Here is a 19,851-nt window from a genome sequence, read left to right as displayed (position 1 = left end):
CTGGTCTGAGCTTAGGCTCTGACTGATCTCTTTATCGACTGTTGGTGATGGGCTAAGAGATGACTGACGTACAATCTCACATCTGGAGGGCAGACTATGGGGAAGAGCAAACCATTAACACCTTTGACGCTCAACAAGCACACAAATATCTCTGAGCTGCTGGGACCTTCAGACTCTACGTGTCAGCTTTCATTAGATTAAGTCATAATCCCAGTTAATTAACGTCTTCCTTCTTGTTTTCGTAGGTTTGTCATTTCTAATCATTGCTTTGTACTCGTAAAGTAGAGATCTGAGATCAAGAAATGACAATGCAACACAAGAAACACAATCTGTCAGTGTTTTGTAAGCATCCCCCAACTCTTTATTTCACATTTCCATAATTTAAAAAAAAATCTAAATAATTTAAAGAACAGGCCTGTCTTTGACAGAAAATCTAAAGATCTATTCATGTATTATTGGAAACTTTTATCATATTTGCTGGTGTGTGTTTGATTGTAGACAAAATTCTCACTTCACTTTGGTGTTAATTGAAATCTTCTTCCATTGTCATCAATATGCAATATGTATCCTACTCACAGGTACAGTGTTTTTGTGTCAAAGCCAGATATATCTTATTCTTCTGTGTCTTGTATTGTAATATTAATGTATAAAGTATTAAAAACACTTCAGTGGATGTGTTCCTGTTCAAATTTTCATCAAAGTTTGTTCATGAGATATGCAGGAGGTGATACCAACTCTGCAGTCATGAAAACCAGAACTATAACCAGTGGAAGCTCAAGCAGTGACAAACAACACTCGAAACAGGAAGTAAATCATCATATGTGTCTGTTCCGTGTATTAATGTGAGGAAGGTTACATCAGATCTGTGTGGAGCCATCATGGAGGGAGTATAGAGCCATGAGCAGGCAGCTGATCAGTCATGTGACTTCAGTGTTTACTACAACACAACTTATAAAAAAAAAGTTTCCATCTCTTAAGAGCTTTAACACATCAACACCTCAACACCTGCTCAACACCAGAACTCAAACACAGCAAATGTGGATTCATCCACCACTTTAAATAGTCCCAAACAAATGCACTGTTTCCTCCTGTTTGAGTTCTGTTTGTTAAAAAACAACAATGACCAGCCATTTTTAGGAAAGTGCTGAGTCACAGATGGGGTAAAGACTCTCTTCAGCAAATCTGCTTACAATGGGAAAATATAGAATAACACCAGCTTCATCATAGGAATGCATAGAGCATCTGTCTATTTATTCTTGGCTGCTAATGATGTTGCTGTCATCACTCCGCCACATCTTTTCAGTCTTTGATGTACAAAAGCATTGTTCTGTTTGCATGGGAAGAAAGTGGACTGAATCCACCGACAGCTCATACCCTTAAAAGAATCCTTTCCCCTCTCACATAACCGTGTCACAGTAGTCATAAGCAATCGAAAGATTTCAGATTCTGTGTCATGGCTGCCAGGAGGGGTTTCACCACCATCAAAGCTGATGCATGCTATTGTCCTCCTTTTTTTAACAGTTCACACCAAGTGGGTGGCAAACAAACTCAGCTTCTATTTCTCCTTCTTTTGTATGAACTCACTGTGCTTGTGCTCTGATTTGGATGCAGGCAAAAAGTTAATTTGCAAAAAAACAACACATAACTGTTTTGATTTATTTTCCTAAATCATGCTTTGTGCACTCCGGGGAATATCAATCAAACTGCTGTTGGGTTGTTTTGATAAGATATCGCAAATGTTTTTAATTTTCCTAAATCGTGTTCTTTTCATTGTACAGTCAAGGGAATATTAATGAAACTGGTGTTGTTTTTTTCATTTTAAGAAAGACTTGTATCCATTCTTGGAAAATGAACTCTTCCTAATCATTTCACTGAACCACATTTAGAATGCTGCACATGCTTTGCAACAGTCAGATATGAATGTTTAGATCATAAATTCAGGAAATCGTGAGCAGACACAAAAAGGGATACATACATATATTTTTTGGACTGTGTGCATGTTTTGGCATGCAATTTGCACAGCATAGTAAATCTACAGGCTTGACAACAAGAAAACTACATGTGGTACCAGGCCCTGAATTCTGACAGCTGGAAACAACAGAGGAACATATTCCACCACTGCAAAATGCCTTTTACAAATGATCCAGATTCCATGACATGATTATGTGATTATATAGGAGTTAGGTTTAATTTACAGTGGCATGTAAACAAATAGCTCAACCTTGGCTGTATGTGTAGCTCCTGCTCCCTACCTGGCTGAATATAATTTAATAGGATCATTGAAGCTTGTAGAACAATAATGATAACTGATTGTATTGTTGCTATCCAGTCGTGATACATGAGCGGCTCTAATGCGACACCTTGATGATCAGTCAGAGGCGGTGGAGCTCTGTGTGCCTCATCCCGCATTGTCCAAAGGGACTCGGCATGATAGAGAGCATAATAGCTCCGACCAGCTTCTCCGCCCCAAAGAGGTGAGGGGAGAAGGCACTAAATCATGTTTCCTTCCTCTTCGCCTCTCCTGTTCATTTAGAAGCTGAGACTAATTTATTCAGCCTCTCTGCGGGTTTTTCAGCTTTTCTTTTCTCATTTCGCTCCTCACTGGTGAACGCACAGAGAGCTCCATTCGTTTAAGGTAACATACGCAGCAATAAATCCTAGCTTGGTGTCTACGAGGGCTTTCTCAAGACTACACCGGAGCCTCATCAGAGCACACCTGCCCTTGCAAATGCTTACTCAGTTTTAACTCGGGCATGTTGTACGGGCCTGAACATGTGCTGATATGGGAGTACATGAGTGTACTGTATGTGGGTGGGAATTTGCATCTCCGTGCACAAGCTGTTACAGTGGTGTGTTTTGTGCAGAGATAAGCCTGCATCGCCCAAAACAGCTGTTTGTAAGCGCATTGTCAGTTGTGAAACACATTCAGTGATACTTGATGTTAATCTCATTCTCCCTGTGTGGAAAGAACAGTGTTAGTGTGAATCTCTGTATAAACTGTATACATTTTATGTCTTTCCTCCCTGGTCAGCTCATTAACACGTCCTTTGGCAACGTCGAGCTAATCAGTGTCACTTTCTGATCAATCACCCATTCATTAGCTGCAATCAATGGCTTTATTATTGTTTAAAACTTTCAGGTTAATTGGTAACAATGATAGTATCATGAGTATGAAAGGCTCAGTCATTCACAACAAGCAGAGATGTATAGTAACGAAGTGGAACTACTTAAGTACTGTACTTAAGTACTAAAATGCAGTATCTGTACTTTTTTGGAGTATTATTTTTTTCCCCAACTTCTGCTTTTACTGCACTACATATTTTTGATGAATTTAATACTTTTACTCCGATACATTTTTCATGTGCTGAATCGTTACTCGTTACTATTGTACCGTCCAGCCGGACACGTGATGAATGACGAGGCGTTATTCAACAAACCTGCAAATCTTGCTGAACGGTTTGGTAACAGGACTCGGTTACTGTCGGCCGTAACCACGGCAAAAAAACAACATAACAGTCCCGGTCTCAGACATCAACCTCGCTCGTGCACCGTACTTCATACACCTGGCGCACCCAGGCGCACGCTCTCTCACCTGCTGCCCCGCCCCCTCGCTCTCGCATTCATTCAGACGCATTCACAGACCATGGGAAATCACAGAACTCTACCATGAACATTGTAACACTGTAACATTAGAAGTTGTGCCTTAATAAATATTTGAAATAATATAAACAACAGTACTTGTACTTGTACTTTTACTTGTACTTTTACTTTCAGTACTTGAGTAGCAATTTTTTACATACTTCTACTTGCAATACTTAAGTACAAAACATTTTAAATACTTTAGTACTTTTACTTAAGTATGGTGTTTAAAGAACACTTCAACTTCTACTCAAGTCAGTTTTTTGATATAGCACTTGTACTTCTACTCCACTCCTTTACTCCAGTACTTTATACATCTCTGACAACAAGGCTGGGGCAAGGTTCACCACTTTGTAAACTTAACAAAAATGTTTGTCATTGCACAATTTATGGATTTCACCATGAGTAATCAATAATATTATAAATTTCAGAGAATACAGAGAAATCTCTGATTCTAAGGCCCCAAACCAACACTGAATGACCTTCGACCCCTCAGGCAGCATTGATTTAAAAACTGACCTGACTGTATGAAAACTGTTGCTGGTACACAAATTCAGTCAGGACCACTTTTATCAAAGAAACTTCCATTTTTAAACACGTGCATGCATGGAAAACCTAAGTTAGGGTGAGCAGCAGCAAAGACCCCCCACTTAGGGTAAAGAACATAGCAGGCATCACCGACAACAGAAATGACTGATTAAATCAGATGCAGCATAAAAAGGACGAGCTGGGATGGAGGAGGGCTGTTTGCAGATGAAGCAGCAAGGGAAGGCAGGCTCAGGCAAATCAGCTGATGTAGCTGAGATTGTAAGCAGAGCTTGACTTTGTGGCCTTTTGTGGCCTGCCTGAACTAACGCTATGCCCCATTTCACTGCTGCAAGTTTAGACTCTTCCATGTAAAGCAAAAGCCATATCTCAACCGCATCCAGAAATGCGAGACTCCTGTGGACCTGAGCTCATCAGAGATAGACTCACACAAAGTGCAAAAGTGTGCTGGGGTCTGATGAAAAGTAACTGCTGTAAACATTACAGACCATCAGGGACAGAAAAATAAACACTAATTGCTGAGGCATGTTGTAAACTCTGGCTCAGGAGGTAACTAATCAGATGATCGACTGTTTGACCCCCGGCTTCTCCAGTCTGCATGTGTGTCCTTGGGCAAGATACTGAACCCCAAATTGCTCCTGAAGGCCTCACCATCAGTGTGTGAATGCGAATGAATGGTTACCCATATAGCAGACCAATGTTCAGTGTTTTTCTTCTCAACATCGAAAAAGCAAAGAATTATGAACACTGACGTTATCTAGCCTTGAATATTCAACCTCAACAGAAATGATTCTGATGGAATTTCAACATTGAATCAATGTTGCCATGCTATCTGGTTAGCTCCTAAACCTGATGAGCAGTTGCCACCTTGCATGGCAGCCAATGCCATCAGTGTATGAATGTGTGTGAACAGGTGAATGAGATTGTAAAAGTGCTCTGAGTGGTCGGAAGACTAGAAAGGTGTTATATACGGAAGATCAGCTTTATTATATAAATATAGTCCTTTGAGGGTTATACTGAAACTATTCCCACTAGTTTCAACAAACTGCTCTAATTGATCTTTGGCTTGTGTTTGCATTTTGTGTCTGTTACCGTTCAACATAACAGGGTTAATTCTTTCCCCCTGGGTTCTTTGCATATTTGTCACCTTTTCACCCATGATGACTTTGCACCTCTGGAAAAACGTGTGCAGCTAAACCACCTTTACCTTGACAGAGGCATGAGCATTTGTCATGCAGATTATGTGGCACTGTTGTTTACAGTTCATTGACTTTTACAATGTTTGTGTTCATTTGCATTCTGTGTCACCTGAATTCAATGCAAAGTAATGTGTGTTGTGGGGGAGGCATGGCGAAATGCATGCAGGGATATGATATATGAAATCAAACAGCATTTAAACCTCCTGAAGAAACGTAAAGTTAGTTTGGTCTAATAACAATATTATATTGCTTTTTTTTTTTTTTTTTTTTTTTACCTCAGTCTCAGTAAAACTTGGTGCAGTGTTAAAGACGTTATCCACCCATTCATTTCAGTCAGATTGACCTTATTGAAACTGTCACTAGGGGGCATCAATGTTGTAAATTTACAAATTCTACACATATAGGCTTTAATTAATGTGGTTTGTTAATTAGATAAGCATTGATAACAGCTCACCAAAGTAAAAATTCCTAACTCATTCCTAAAGCACAGTGTTTTCATTTGTAAATCTAATGCTAACTAAAGTTGTTTGATCTTCGAAAATCTTGCAAAATGACAATACTATAACCTAATATGTCTACCCCACGTGTCATGTATTCTTAGTGGACTGAAGTTTGAACGTGTTTGTCTATGTTTGGATGGAGCCAGCTGGCTTCAATGATTCTCTGACATTTACTTTAGCACCACTAGCAAGTTGACGTTCATTTTTAGGCTAACTACTGAATGGATAGCTGTAATTTTTAGATTTTGGTGACTTTGATTTTTCATGTAGTACTATCATTGGTTCAAAATCCTAATGTGTCCAAGACATCTTTTAGCTCAAAGCACCACAGAGCCTAGGTACAGTCTCACAGAACCAATCAGAAATAATAAACATTGTTTATTGTTTCTGATTGGATAATAAAATTTGATGTATCATTCAGGCTTCTAAGATTCCTCCATCTCAGACATACTGTTTCCTTCGCTGTGGTGTCTGTGGTCACATGGAACCATCACTCTCAATACAAGTCATGTGTGTTGACAAGAATGGCAGCCACAGCTTCGTGTGAGGATGGCTGCCTCTTTTGTTATGATTTTTTGTGATTTTTCTTTTTTAGTGCTTCCTGTTTTATTTAGAACTTTACTTTCTGCTGTTGTTGTTTCCCGCCAGTTTTTATCTGAATCTTCTTTTATGTTCCCTGTTTCCCTGCTGGAACTGCAAGAGTTTGCTGCAACCTGAAAGCACCATCAGTCTTGTTTGAGTTCTCAGTGATCCAGATCTGGGCAGTAAACCGCGATTTGACATTGAATTTGAAGACCTGATTCTTTATTGGCAGCATTTAGCCTGCAGGTGGACGTGTTATGAGACAAATAGTCAATGCTTATGTAAGTCATTCTAAACTTAGCGTACCAAAATTTTTAGAAGTTAGGTATATATGATAAGAAAAGTAGAAAAATTGATTAATTTCTTAGAAAGCAACAAACTTCTTGGAATGTTAAAAAGGTTAGCTTCATCCATTACAAACCCTGAGAAATGTCCACTCTTGATTTTTAATCCAACTAAACTGACCTTTTTGCGGCCCTCAATAGAAGTCAGCAGAATACCTGAAGGACAGTGAGGAATCTGAATATCTGGCACTGCTTCATATTGGCTGTCTTTTGTACTCATGTCCTCCTATGGAAATGTGCTCCTGAAAGTGAAAGACTTATTTAAGAAGTTAAGTTCACTTGAAGAATACAATTGTTGAATGAGATATGTGATACAAGAAATCTATATCATCTACAATATGTTAATGCCTAATAAGAGATTTGTTCCAACGAGGCACTTCTTCAGATTTGAGAAAGGAAAAATATCCAAAGCGTTTATTAAGTCCAATCACTTTTTAAACTACTATTTCAGAGCTGGCTCACTAAAAGTAATGACACCGGCAGAATATAATGGACTTTTAAGTGGACTGGACATTCAGACTGAACTGGACCTCGGCTTTAATTTTACAGTAAGAAATGACACAGTGTAGATGGGTTAGCACTGAAGAGAGATTTTCACAGCTTAATGACCCTCTATAAATAGAAGAATTAGCTAGCGGACACTAGACAAATCACTGCTGCAGTCATAAGCTTACTATACCTAAGCTCTCCCTGGGGACCAGTGAATAATGATTATGAAAATTGGCCTAATTGTCTTGATCCTGGCATGTTTTATAAGGTTCACAGGACAACAAACAAACTGGTTAACGTAGTCCCCGGAGGCTCTCAGGTAAAAATTCAGACTGCAGTTTGTACAGAGGGAAACTGATAAAATAAACCCAACAGGAACGTGGTATTCACATTAAATGGAAGGAGAGCTGAAGGCTACATGTGTCTGCCAGGTGCACTCACTGATACATTGCTAAGGTTCACTGCACAATTCATTTCAGTGCAGACTAATCCTCGCCCCTTTGAAGACCATCGTTCTCCTGCTTTTGACACAACTAGTTGAGGAAAAATGACCAAGATGGTAGTTTACCCGATACCGGCTGCATCGCAGGATGATTCCTCCTCTGAGCCCTGAAGACAGATGTTGATGGGGGTGAGACAGAGCACAGACCATTGCGTTCAGAAGCCTGCTGGGTGAGCTGGATGGAGAGGAAATAAGCCATCAACTTTCACTTTCGCTAGCAGGTTGTCTGTGCTGAACACTCCCCAGAACCCCCCCTCCCTCTCTCTCTCACTGAACGTCCAGACCCCATCTGGTGTCCGATGGCTGATTCTTCACATGCTGCCGCATTGTCTCCCCTTGGCCAGAGAAACAAACAAGTGTTTTCCCATAGGACCACTTCCCCTGCTTGGATCAAAACCAACCCAAATTAAAACAAAATGGAACAAAACAATGTATCAAGCTCAGAAGCATTATCCTTCCAACACATACTATCTCTGCATATAGAGCATCGACACACACTCGTAGTGTTTTTGGAGTGAAAACTATACCATTTCTACTTTTATGTCCCTGTTGAGGTTTGAACTTATGGTTGGCAGCTAATGTATAGTTTATGACCTGAAGGGGAAAAAGGCGTGCCTGAGGGGCTGAGGCGATCATCTGCCCAGACGTGGGTCAACTTAAATCCTCAGGTCAACGCGTTTATTTCCCCCAAGGTACCTATCACGATTTTACACACTCCTATCTTGTGAGGTAATTACACCATAGGTACATGAGAATGGTGGGATGCCAAGACAGAGCTCCTATAATGGACTGCACTGCACAAAAAATATGCTAATGTTCTGTCGTTAAAGCCATGCTTTCAATAGGTTTATTGGTGGGAGATACATCTACTGTATGTTTACTTGCAAATAAAAGAACCCCTGACTCTGTGATACACGTGTGCTTCCCATACATTAGAGCAATAGCCTGTACTGTTCTGCCTTTTAAAAGATGAACTTGTTTCTGAGAGAATTTAATTAGAAACAACTGAAACTTGATTGCATTTTTTCAGTAACTAAAGCTGTGTTAATGGATTTTTTTGTCCATTACAGGCCAGGAAACTAACATAAAAACCACAGCTGATAGTATGAGGGGCGGTTCAAAACTTTATTCATTCTGGCCCTCTCACACACACATATTCTCACTCTTACATACATATATTTTATCGCTTATTTACATATATTCTTCTCTCACATACATATATTTATGTCTGTTAAGAATGTATGTATATGAGAGCTAAAGTATAGATGAAATGGAAGGCAGCTCATTTCTCGTGTTGTGATTGGCTGAGAAGCTTGTGCCAGGTTACGTTCATGTCACACACAGCAAAGATGGTGGAGAGGAAAAACAAGTACTGCAACAAGTCATCGCTATATTAAGAAATATTTTATCATCGCGGGAAATCGTCAGATCTTTGTCCTCATGTGTTGAGCAGCAGAGGACAGGCTCGTCTGTACTTCACGTCGTTCACAGCTCGGCAGAAAGTGAGATGACACAACTTTTCAGACCTCCAAGCTCCCAAGTTGCTTCAGCAGGGCAAGCAGTGAACGCCACCCAAAGACAGTGGTGATTTACCTGTAAGTTGTCAGTCTACTAAATCATAAATGTCTGTCAACACATCTAATGCTGCGGCTAGTCAACAGCTTAAAAAAACACGTCAACAACATGTAAACAGACTAACACTGCAATATCCAGCTCCCTCTCATTTCGTGATTCAATACAGAAGATCATATCATATATCTTCTAACACGCATTTTGTTTGATTCTGTCATCTGACGACTGCGTGAACTGATAACAAGCAGGACATTTTTCATTTTGTTTAAATGAAAAAGGTTTGTTATATACTATAATACTTTATTTACCCCAAGTCTTCTTATTCAGTAGACACTATATTATTAATTAATAATATATACATTATTATATATTTTCCTATATACTAGGTCCTATATTTTCTTTTTTTATGCATGGCATGTTGGATTATTTATTTATTTATTATCTAGACTATATGTCTTTTAGTTGCTTTTGACAGTTAAGGCCCATGCTTATGCGATTTTGAAATCACAAGGCTGTCATTAAAAAGCTATGGCAGTTGTGGTGTCATTATTACCTATTAACGATTCATTAGTAATCAGGTCGTTCCTATTTCATTCCTCACTCGTTCCCTAACTACTCACAATTTTTAATTATGATGTTCTGTAATTCTTTCATCTGCTGCATGTGACTTTCTGTTAAAACTGAAGTCACCACAAGCTTGTGTTTTACTTGTTTTTGATTTGTTTTTTTACTTACTTTTCAGGATGGACTAGGAACACTTGGTGTGCTGGCCAAAATTCAAGCTCGCCCAGAGAGTGTTCACCCCCTTCTATGCTGGTCTCCTACAAGGGGCATAATCAACTATGCAGGAGTGCATAACCCAAGTATGAATGTATTAGTGACATAGACAGTGGCTTTGGCATGCCAACTGGAGTTGGTGGATGGTGAAGAGGATGTCAACCAGGTCAGCTTTGAGGGTTGTAGGAGACCAGCATAGAAGGGGGTGAAAACTCTCTGGGCGAGCTTGAATTTTGGCCAGCACACCAAGTGTTCCTAGTCCATCCTGAAAAGTAAGTAAAAAAAAAGTCAAAAACAAGTAAAACACAAGTTTGTGGTGACTTCAGTTTTAACAGAAAGTCACATGCAGCAGATGAAAGAATTAAAGAGAGAACATCATGATTAAAAATTGTGAGTAGTTACTAAGAAACGAGTGAGGAATGAAATAGGAACGACCTGATAACTAATGAATCGTTAATAGGTAATAATGACACCACAACTGCCATAGCTTTTTAATGACAGTCTTGTGATTTCAAAATCACATAAGCATGGGCCTTAACTGTCAAAAGCAACTAAAAGACATATAATCTAGATAATAAATAAATAAATAATCCAACATGCCATGCATAAAAAAAGAACGTACATGACATGAACGTAACCCGGCACGAGCTTCTCCGCCAATCAGAACACGAGAAATTAGCTGCCTTCCATTTCATCTATACTTTAGCTCTCACATACATACATTGTCCTTTCACATACATACATTCTCCTCTAACATACATACATTGTGAGAATGTAGTGAGAATATATGTGTGTGTGAGAGGAGAATATATGTGTGTGTGAGGAGAATATATGTGTGTGTGAGGAGAATATATGTGCGTGAGAGGAGAATATATGTGTGTGTGAGGAGAATATATGTGTGTGTGAGAGGAGAATATATGTGTGTGAGAGGAGAATATATGTGTGTGAGAGGAGAATATGTGTGTGAGAGGAGAATATGTGTGTGTGTGAGGAGAATATATGTGTGTGAGAGGAGAATATATGTGTGTGAGAGGAGAATATGTGTGTGAGAGTGAGAATATATTTGTGTGTGAGGAGAATATATGTGTGTGTGAGGAGAATATATGTATGTGAGAGGAGAATATATGTGTGTGTGAGGAGAATATATGTGTGTGAGAGGACAATATATGTGTGTGTGTGAGAGAATATATGTGTGTGTGAGGAGAATATATGTGTGTGTGAGGAGAATATATGTGTGTAAGAGGAGAATATATGTGTGTGTGAGGAGAATATATGTGTGTGAGAGTGAGAATATATGTGTGTGTGAGGAGAATATATGTGTGTGAGAGGGCCAGAATGAGTAATGTCTTGAACGACCCCTCATATGATATATCACCCCATACATGGTGCATTTGTTAGATGCCAATTTACACATTCAGCACATTCAGAGCAACATTAGCATTCATTTAGAATTGTGTTTCTGGCCACTTTATCAATTTAACTCGTATGTGCAATCTCCTTTGAGCTCTTTTCTGGTTGCCAGATGCACCTGGAAAAAATATCTGTCTCTCTAATGGCTGCTAAATGTTCCACTTTCTGTTGAGATAGTTTTCAACTGCTGTTTTGGGCAGGTAGTATACAGCTGGTTTATCAGCACTTAAAACATCTGCCTGTTGCTGCTGGAAACTAGAGCAGGGCAGAATCTGACTGCCTGAAAACCAAAACAGTTTACATTAAATCAGCCATGGTTTTAAAGGGACATACACATATGGGTGTAATGTCTGGTTTCTGTTGACTTTGTTTATGCAAATGTGATTGTACATGCTCTTGGGTATATGCAGTATTAGAACAAAAACACACACCCTCAATCAGATTATCATAATTTTGAACCAGAGATTGCATTGCTCTCCATGTATAAGCTGATTATTTTGTTAAGTGAGCTAATGGATTTCGTTGAAAGGAAATCCTATCGCCACACTCGAAGATCGTGCATCTTTGGGTGTCAGTCATTCTTAATCTCGATTTGCACAGATTTGTGTTCAGTATACAGCATATCATTTCCTGCAGTCTGATGGCTTTCACATATATTATGTATTCATATAAACATAGAGCAGCTCCCATTACGAAAACAGCTTTCTCTCTCTAACACACCTATATAATTTCAGGTTCAGCTAAACCGCGAGGTAATGGCAATGTTCATGACACTGAGGTGAATTACAATACAGGCACGCTTAGCTCCTGCTGACACTCTTTTAAGTCTTGTAAAGCCTAGACTGCTATAGGCGTGTGTGCTAAATTTTTTTTCTTCCCATATTTCTGACAGTTCCCAGCTACTTGACTGCCCACATCCTTGGTGCCACAGGGTCAGACACCACCTTGGGTGCTTATCAGCCGACAGTGGCGAGGCCCCAGAGTCAAAGCGAGGTCACATCACTGGGGGAGACAGAACGGTGAGGGCCCCCGCTGGACTTCTGCACCGACACTGAATTATTGAGCGGGTCTGGCTGTGGCTACCTGCTCCATGTTCACCACTCCAGCAAGGGCTCATAGGCACACAAAGAAATCAAAAAAACATTTCAGTCTCTTCAAAGGCACTCGTGTATTGTACTGCTTTGATATGTTTATTTGGAAGGGGCGGCTTTACAGTGGGCTGGAGAGGTATGAAAAATTGAAAGAGAAAAAAGAGAGAGGGCAGAGACATGGCACGTTGACAACTTTCTTACCCTTCCCCTCAATGCCAGTGGGATGAATGTGCTGAGTGGTTTCAAACCTTTTGAAATTAATATAATTCTAAACAAACTCAGTCTGTGAGAAGTGGCAAATAGCTTAAGGGATTAGAATGTTTTAATTTGTAAAACAAATGGCTGGAACCAGATACAGAAGCTGCATGAAGTGCCCTCTCAATCCACAACTGCTTCAATTTGCAAATGAAAATGGCTTTATAGAAGGTTATACAGGGTTCACTCGAAGTCAAACTGAGAGGAAAACTCCTAATTCACAAGTTTGAAGGTGATGAACAGAACTTGTTAGCCTGAACAGTCAAATATTTCTCCCTAATACTGTCTTCTAGACTGGAAATGTGACATTGGTAGTTTACTAAAATACATTAAACCAGACAAACTCAAGAGATCATTTTATATGGCCTGTGAGATAATTTCATCTTTTATCTTTTATCAATGGCCCACCGGTAAATCGCACTCCCACTGCTCATACTGCAAATACCACAGTGCACTGCAACAGCCACCACACAGGTGGATACAATATACTGTTATTGGACACGCTAATCAGCAGTCAGCAGATGAACTCACAGCAACATTAAAACCCCCGAGAAAATGATATATATATATTTAAAAAATGACTAACTCTTCCTTAATGGGGATAATCGTACACACTTTGGAATAAGCCTTTACACCCAAAACATGACTGAAGTAGTTGCTATGAGTGCAGTGAGTTTCAGAGAGAAGTTCAAATGGCCACTCTTACTCACTCAAACTCCTCAAGGGGGTGCATTGTTGTTGGACACAGCGTCCCTCAAAAGGGGATTTCAGACACTGTTAGATAATCCAACAGAGGCATTTAAACTCCCATGTGTGTCGTCTCAGGCCGTTCTCATTCTCACAGCGTTAAATACCAACATTGTGTCGCAGCCCTCAGCATCTTGTACAGACAAACAAGGTACCCTTTAGCTTCTGTATGAGATACCGGGATTACATCAACTCCTATGTAATCCATCCGCATCAGGTGATGTAGTGTAAAGAATGACAAAGTTCGGCATCAGAAGGATGGTTGGAGTGGATGGATGGGTCGAAACAATTAGAACTTTGACCCAGGAGATTGGTGGTCATGTAAAACCAGTAGCCAATGTTGATGTAAAGTTTGTTGCATAACGTTACCTACGTGACATGAGTCACTGAATGCTGCAGTCATGGCAATGTGACCTGCAAGTCATGATCTTTTTGTAAACCTAACCAAACTGCAACTGTGTTAAAAAGGTGTCGCGTGCTAAAAGGTACCTTGTGCGCCTGGCTGAGAGGCTGAGATCAGCGTCTGTATTTGATGACTTATGATGAGAATGTGTTGGGCATCTAGTAGGTGCTTAGGACCAATCTACAGCAGTACACAGATGGGCCACTGTAGAAGATGAAAGCAGTAAAAGCTGTATATTATCTATTCATTACACTGTGCTGTGTAGTGTGTGCGTTGATTGCGAGGTGTCATTGTAAAGTATGTGTTTGTTTGCTTCCATATTCTTATGTTATTTATAACGTAACCAAGTCTGATCTGTCTGTTTTTGAAGAAGATAGAAAGGTGCAAGGGTTTGGCATATCATATCATAAGAAGTGCGTTACTTTGACACCAGAGACTACTGTCCACATCACCTCTCATGCCAGTGGTAAACACCAGGATGACCAGGACGACATTTTGTGGGTACAACCAAGTGCAACACCACAGATGTCTTCAAGGGGAAACTGACCAACATTGTGCAATGTTCCATGATTCAGTGGCTTTTCGCATTTGTCGGTCATGTGACTGACCAGTCAGATTTGCCGGATAGCACTTGTATGAACCACTTTGTTTCAAGCAAACATTAACCTTGAGTCTTGAACCCCAACCATCAACCATTAGCCACTACTCAGCTAAGGAACGACAATACACATTTTACTGTGTATTAATAACAATAACGCACTGACACATGATATCATCCTATCCGAAAATACTCATATGGGTCCATTTGGAAGCCTATGCCAAACAAACAACACATGTTGTCCTTTAGTTTAGGGCACTTGTTACCTTGTACTTGTAACGCTTCCACAGGACAATGATGTCCAAGGTCAGCCTCTTTTTTTCAGTCAAGATGACAAGATGTCTCTGATAATCATAGTAGCATGTTATCAGATGGGGCAAGGCAATTCAGATCTAATCAGCACACCGCAATAATGTTTTTCCCTTCATCTGACACAAGGTAAGACAAAGGAGGCCAGGTGACTCTGATGAGCTTTTTTTTTTCCTTTAGTCAATCTCCCGTAGCAAAATGGAATCTCACATGAATTCGCACATGGTGCGGAAACTTTAAGATTAATGTGACTGTCCCTGTGAGAGACAGAACACCATGGTAACGCTGCCTACTGCTGTCAACATGCTGTTTATGGTTGCGTAATTTTCATTGTATTTGTTGCAGATGGCTTTAGCCACGTTGCTGGAGTAATAATATTTGAAGAAGAGCAGAGCCTCCATTCCCTGTGTGCAGACAAATAGCAGTGGCCCCATGTCACCCTCTCAAGTCCTTAATCCTCACCTGTTATTATTCACCCTGTCTGGGAGCTTCAGACTATCTTTCATTTATCCCACCATTTTTCCTCAAACTGCTGAAGTGGACCCAATGATCAATATTTCACATCTCTCTTATTGACAATACTTAACACTACCATTTAGGTCCCTGTCTGTGTTCTTTGGGGTTTGAGGATTGAGGATATATATATATATATATATATATATATATATATAAATATATTATATATATATATATATATATATATATATATATATTATATATATAGATATATATATACAAACACAAAGAGAAGACTACATGCTGCCAATAGCACAGCAGGGTGATAGAAATTAGTCATTATGTGTATAAATGGATGCAATGGAGAGTATGGCATCTGTCTCATTTACTGTGTGTCATTATGAGACTGTGCAGATTCACTTCAGACACTTTGTTAAATGAACCTCACACATGTCAAACCTAAACTATCTACAAGACTACATACCATTGAGGCGAAGTAAGATTGTGCTATCCCTTCAATGCACAAACACAAACAACACTTGTGGTTGATGTTTCTGTTATGCCACTTTAAGACGCGTAAATCTGTTCATTTCCTTAGATATGGTAATTTGTCAATGGTTTATGAGCTCCTACCATGATGAAGCAGGCTTAAATTGTTTTTGTACGACGATCTGCTCTGTGCTCTTTTTTCATTCTCCATGGAGCAGAGTGGAGGGCCACTTCTGAAATGGTAGACGACATATTCCCAGTTATAAAAAAAAAAAAAAAAGCCTGTTTACTCATCTAGCATACACAGAGCAACATTAGTATGCAATTGGAAATGTGTCCAACATTGATACTTCTTTTAGCTCTGGTTTGGTCTCCACCAACTCCTCCGGAAACATCTGGCTCTTTAGCTACTAAATGCTGCAATATCTTTATGAGCCAGTGCTAGGTGATGCTGTATCATTGTGCATAGTCGACTATTCAGAGCTTTTATCCTTCTAACAACTGAAGGTGGTGTTATATATAAACAGCATTTATGTATTCAGAGAAGGAAAGACTCTTGTTATCCCTGTAAGAAAGCAGTCAAAGAGCATCTTCAGTTCAATTAATTAACTACTAATTACTGTTTATTGATAGAAGCCCTCCGAGGCAAATGTATTTTGTGACTTTGGGCTATACAAATCAAATTTCATTTCGATTTTTTTTTTTTTAGAAAGTAAAGCGGTGACTATGGTTTTATCAGAGTTTTCACTGAAAACAGCTGTCAGCAATAAAAGTGAACCAAACAATAAAGCTGTGGGCCGTTACACCAACACGATGATGATCTACTGTGTAGATGTGAAGGAAACTGCAAAGGCGAGTGATAATTATTTCTCAGTGACACCTCTCACATCCACACACAGTCATTTAATCCATTGTTAACATAAAAATATTGATTAATGCAGCTTTAAATTGAGCCTGTGTTATTAAGTATGCGTTAGTTGAACAGAGCTCAGATATGTTTAAAATGTAATGGAACCCGCCCACAACTACACTACACTGACAAAATGAACTTATTTACTTACTATACGTGTGTGTGTGTGTGTGTGTGTGTGTGTGTGTGTGTGTGTATATAAACGATCCTTAAAGATTTTGATAACAGCAACATTTCTGTCTATTAATTGACTTAACTTTATTATTTAAAATAAAATAATACATTAATAAAGTTGAAGTTGATAATAATGTTTTAGTCATAAAACAGAACAACCGTCAGTCCAATGAGAGAACACTTTTTACTATTATTTTAGGAGAGTGACAGTTATGTGATATCAGAGATCAGAGCTGTGTGGGTATCCCATCATCCTCTCTGGCTTTGGTTTAATAAGGTAAAATTAAATTCTTCCATATTTTTTAACAGCTGTGGCTCAGTAAATCTGCATGATCGGAGTTTGGAACACTAAAATGAAAATGACTACTACAGTTGCAGATGGATTATTAACCTCAGGATGTAATACTATTACATCAATTACATGAGACTCTGTGGGAATTTTAGGTGCGAATGATATACCCCCCACCCCACTGCGTTCACATCTGTGGGGGAAAGAAAATTTGCCTCATCACATTACTCACATTTTGACTAAAGGCGCTGAAAAATGACATGCTATCCTGTGCAAAGTGACAGCATAAAAGTGTTTCCATTGTGCTGCGGTCCACAGCAGAGACAATAACAAAAGGAATGTGGACAGACGCTTTGAGCGTGCTCCATCCAAGCCATGTTTGAGTGACAGTGAAGAAGTGAGATGTCTTTCTTTGTGTCTCTATATGCAGCTTCGCGCTGGGATCAGATTCCCAGCCCTCAGCCTTTAAAATGACTCTCTATGCTACCTTATACAGCATGGTCATCATAATTGACCAAGAGGGAATTATCCATTGTATTTCATTATATAGTATATCCTGATGAATATATGATGTAATTGGTGTATAATATCTGGAAATATGTCTGGTTTTGTTAATTCATCAAATTTTCTATCTGCTTGAGTTTTGAAATTGAGGTTTCATCTGAAGACAATTTTGCGTCCAAGTTTGCCACATTTTAAGTGGACTGTCTCGGTAAATAGATCATACCTTCTTCTAATCCACCAAGGAGTCCGAGTACGGAGTCTGGCGAGCGGGTAGGAATGCTGACAAGAGCGTAGAAAATCCCTTGACATCTTATTTTAGGCGGAGTAACCCCAGTGGAGCCCACAGCAGGCCAGAGCTGCAGAGCCCTGGGGGCAGAGGGCCCGGTGATGAGGCCCCAGTGGCGGCTGATGTGTCCACATTTCCAGACACACTCATCTCCCCAGCAGTATCTGTCTCTGTAGACTCTCGGGCCTGGCGCTCTCTGAGCAATCAGAGGATTAAAATAATTGGGTGTGGAGTGAAACAGTACACTGCGTGAGATCGGGAAGGGCGTGCTGGGTCTAATTAGGAGATACTTGAAGGGATTCACTGCGTATTCCGGCCACATGCGCATAAGCAAACACATACACACTGGCCAGTGCCTAGAGACACTGACGTGATGCATAAGCGCTGACCACAAGATCCTTCATAATTGTCATTAATTTGATGTGCTGTGGGCTTGAAATAATCTCCATCCTGCACTGCCATTCACAGAGGATGCGGGAGTCTCATTGCCCCTGTGTTTGGGTAAAGTAATTAAAATTGCTTCATATGGTGCAACTTTAATTCCTGCCGGTTTCCAACAAATATCAAACACCAGTTTGATTCCAATCATATCCACTTGCAGGAGACGTCCCTATGGCAGTTTTACAGCCGCAATCAAAACTAATTTGCATGATGTGCTGGAGCATCTCTATCACTTTAGAGAAATATGTTTGAAATCATGCACATACTGTGAAGATGAGGAACACTCAGGAGTTCTTGTTATGTTTTCAAGAGGAGACAATTCTACTTTCTCAGTGCGTCTTCATTATATTCCATGTTTTCCAAAATCAGAAATGATTATACTTAATAAAGACGTGAAATGTGAAATCCAGAGGTTTTACTGTACAAGATTTTATTATATTTTTTAATGATATACATATGTCATATATACCTTATATATATATATATATATATTTATATATTATATATATAATATAATATATTATTATATATATATATATATTATATATATATATACTAATATTTTTTAATGTATCTGTGGAGGATGATAAATCTAAATGTGTGTGCCAATTTCTGAAAATTAAAATTACAACATGTGAACTTTTAGAAACTAGACTGCTGTGTTTTAATATTATACTATATTATATATTATTATACTATATTATACTATAGCTGGAATCAATCAAACAAACAAACAAACAAACAATGGGCTGACCAGATCAGGTCAATAGTTGCATATTTTTTTAAAACCTCGGCCAACATTACTATATCATAAGCTGTGTTACATACACAACGGGTACGCAATCAAGTCAAATATATGGCTCAAAATCCCCAATGAGCTTATAAAAATGAGGAGGTAATGACCCGAAAATCATCAAGGCAGCCTTGATACTTCCACACGAAAGATTGGAGAATTTGCAGAGGAGTTCACTGTTTTGTTTCCATCGTTGGAAACCTTATCTCAAACTGTGCTCTGGCATGAAGCAGCCTCGGTGAATAACCTCAAAGTGGTTTTGGGGGTTGGGGAGGGGACGCACGCTTGCAATCGCTCACCCTGAAAGAACCAAGCACGGGGACTGATTGCTCTCTTCTCGACTCAATGAGAGGCGCTGCCTTAGTCCACAGCATTTGTGTAAGGAGAGCCTCTGGTAAATTAATTTACCTCATTTAACCATCAGATGTCAGAGACTACGCTGGCAAGCTGCACCGAGAGAAAGAGGTCTGTATGGGTGGGGTGGGGAATGTGATTTGGGGAATAGGGCACTTCACTTACAACCATTATGCTGCTCTGAGGTTCCAT

The sequence above is a fragment of the Larimichthys crocea genome, chromosome XI (genome assembly GCF_000972845.2).
Source record: "Larimichthys crocea isolate SSNF chromosome XI, L_crocea_2.0, whole genome shotgun sequence".
Classification (NCBI taxonomy): domain Eukaryota; kingdom Metazoa; phylum Chordata; class Actinopteri; family Sciaenidae; genus Larimichthys; species Larimichthys crocea.
The sequence above is the reverse complement of the archived record's forward strand: the minus strand, read 5'-3'. Positions refer to the sequence as shown.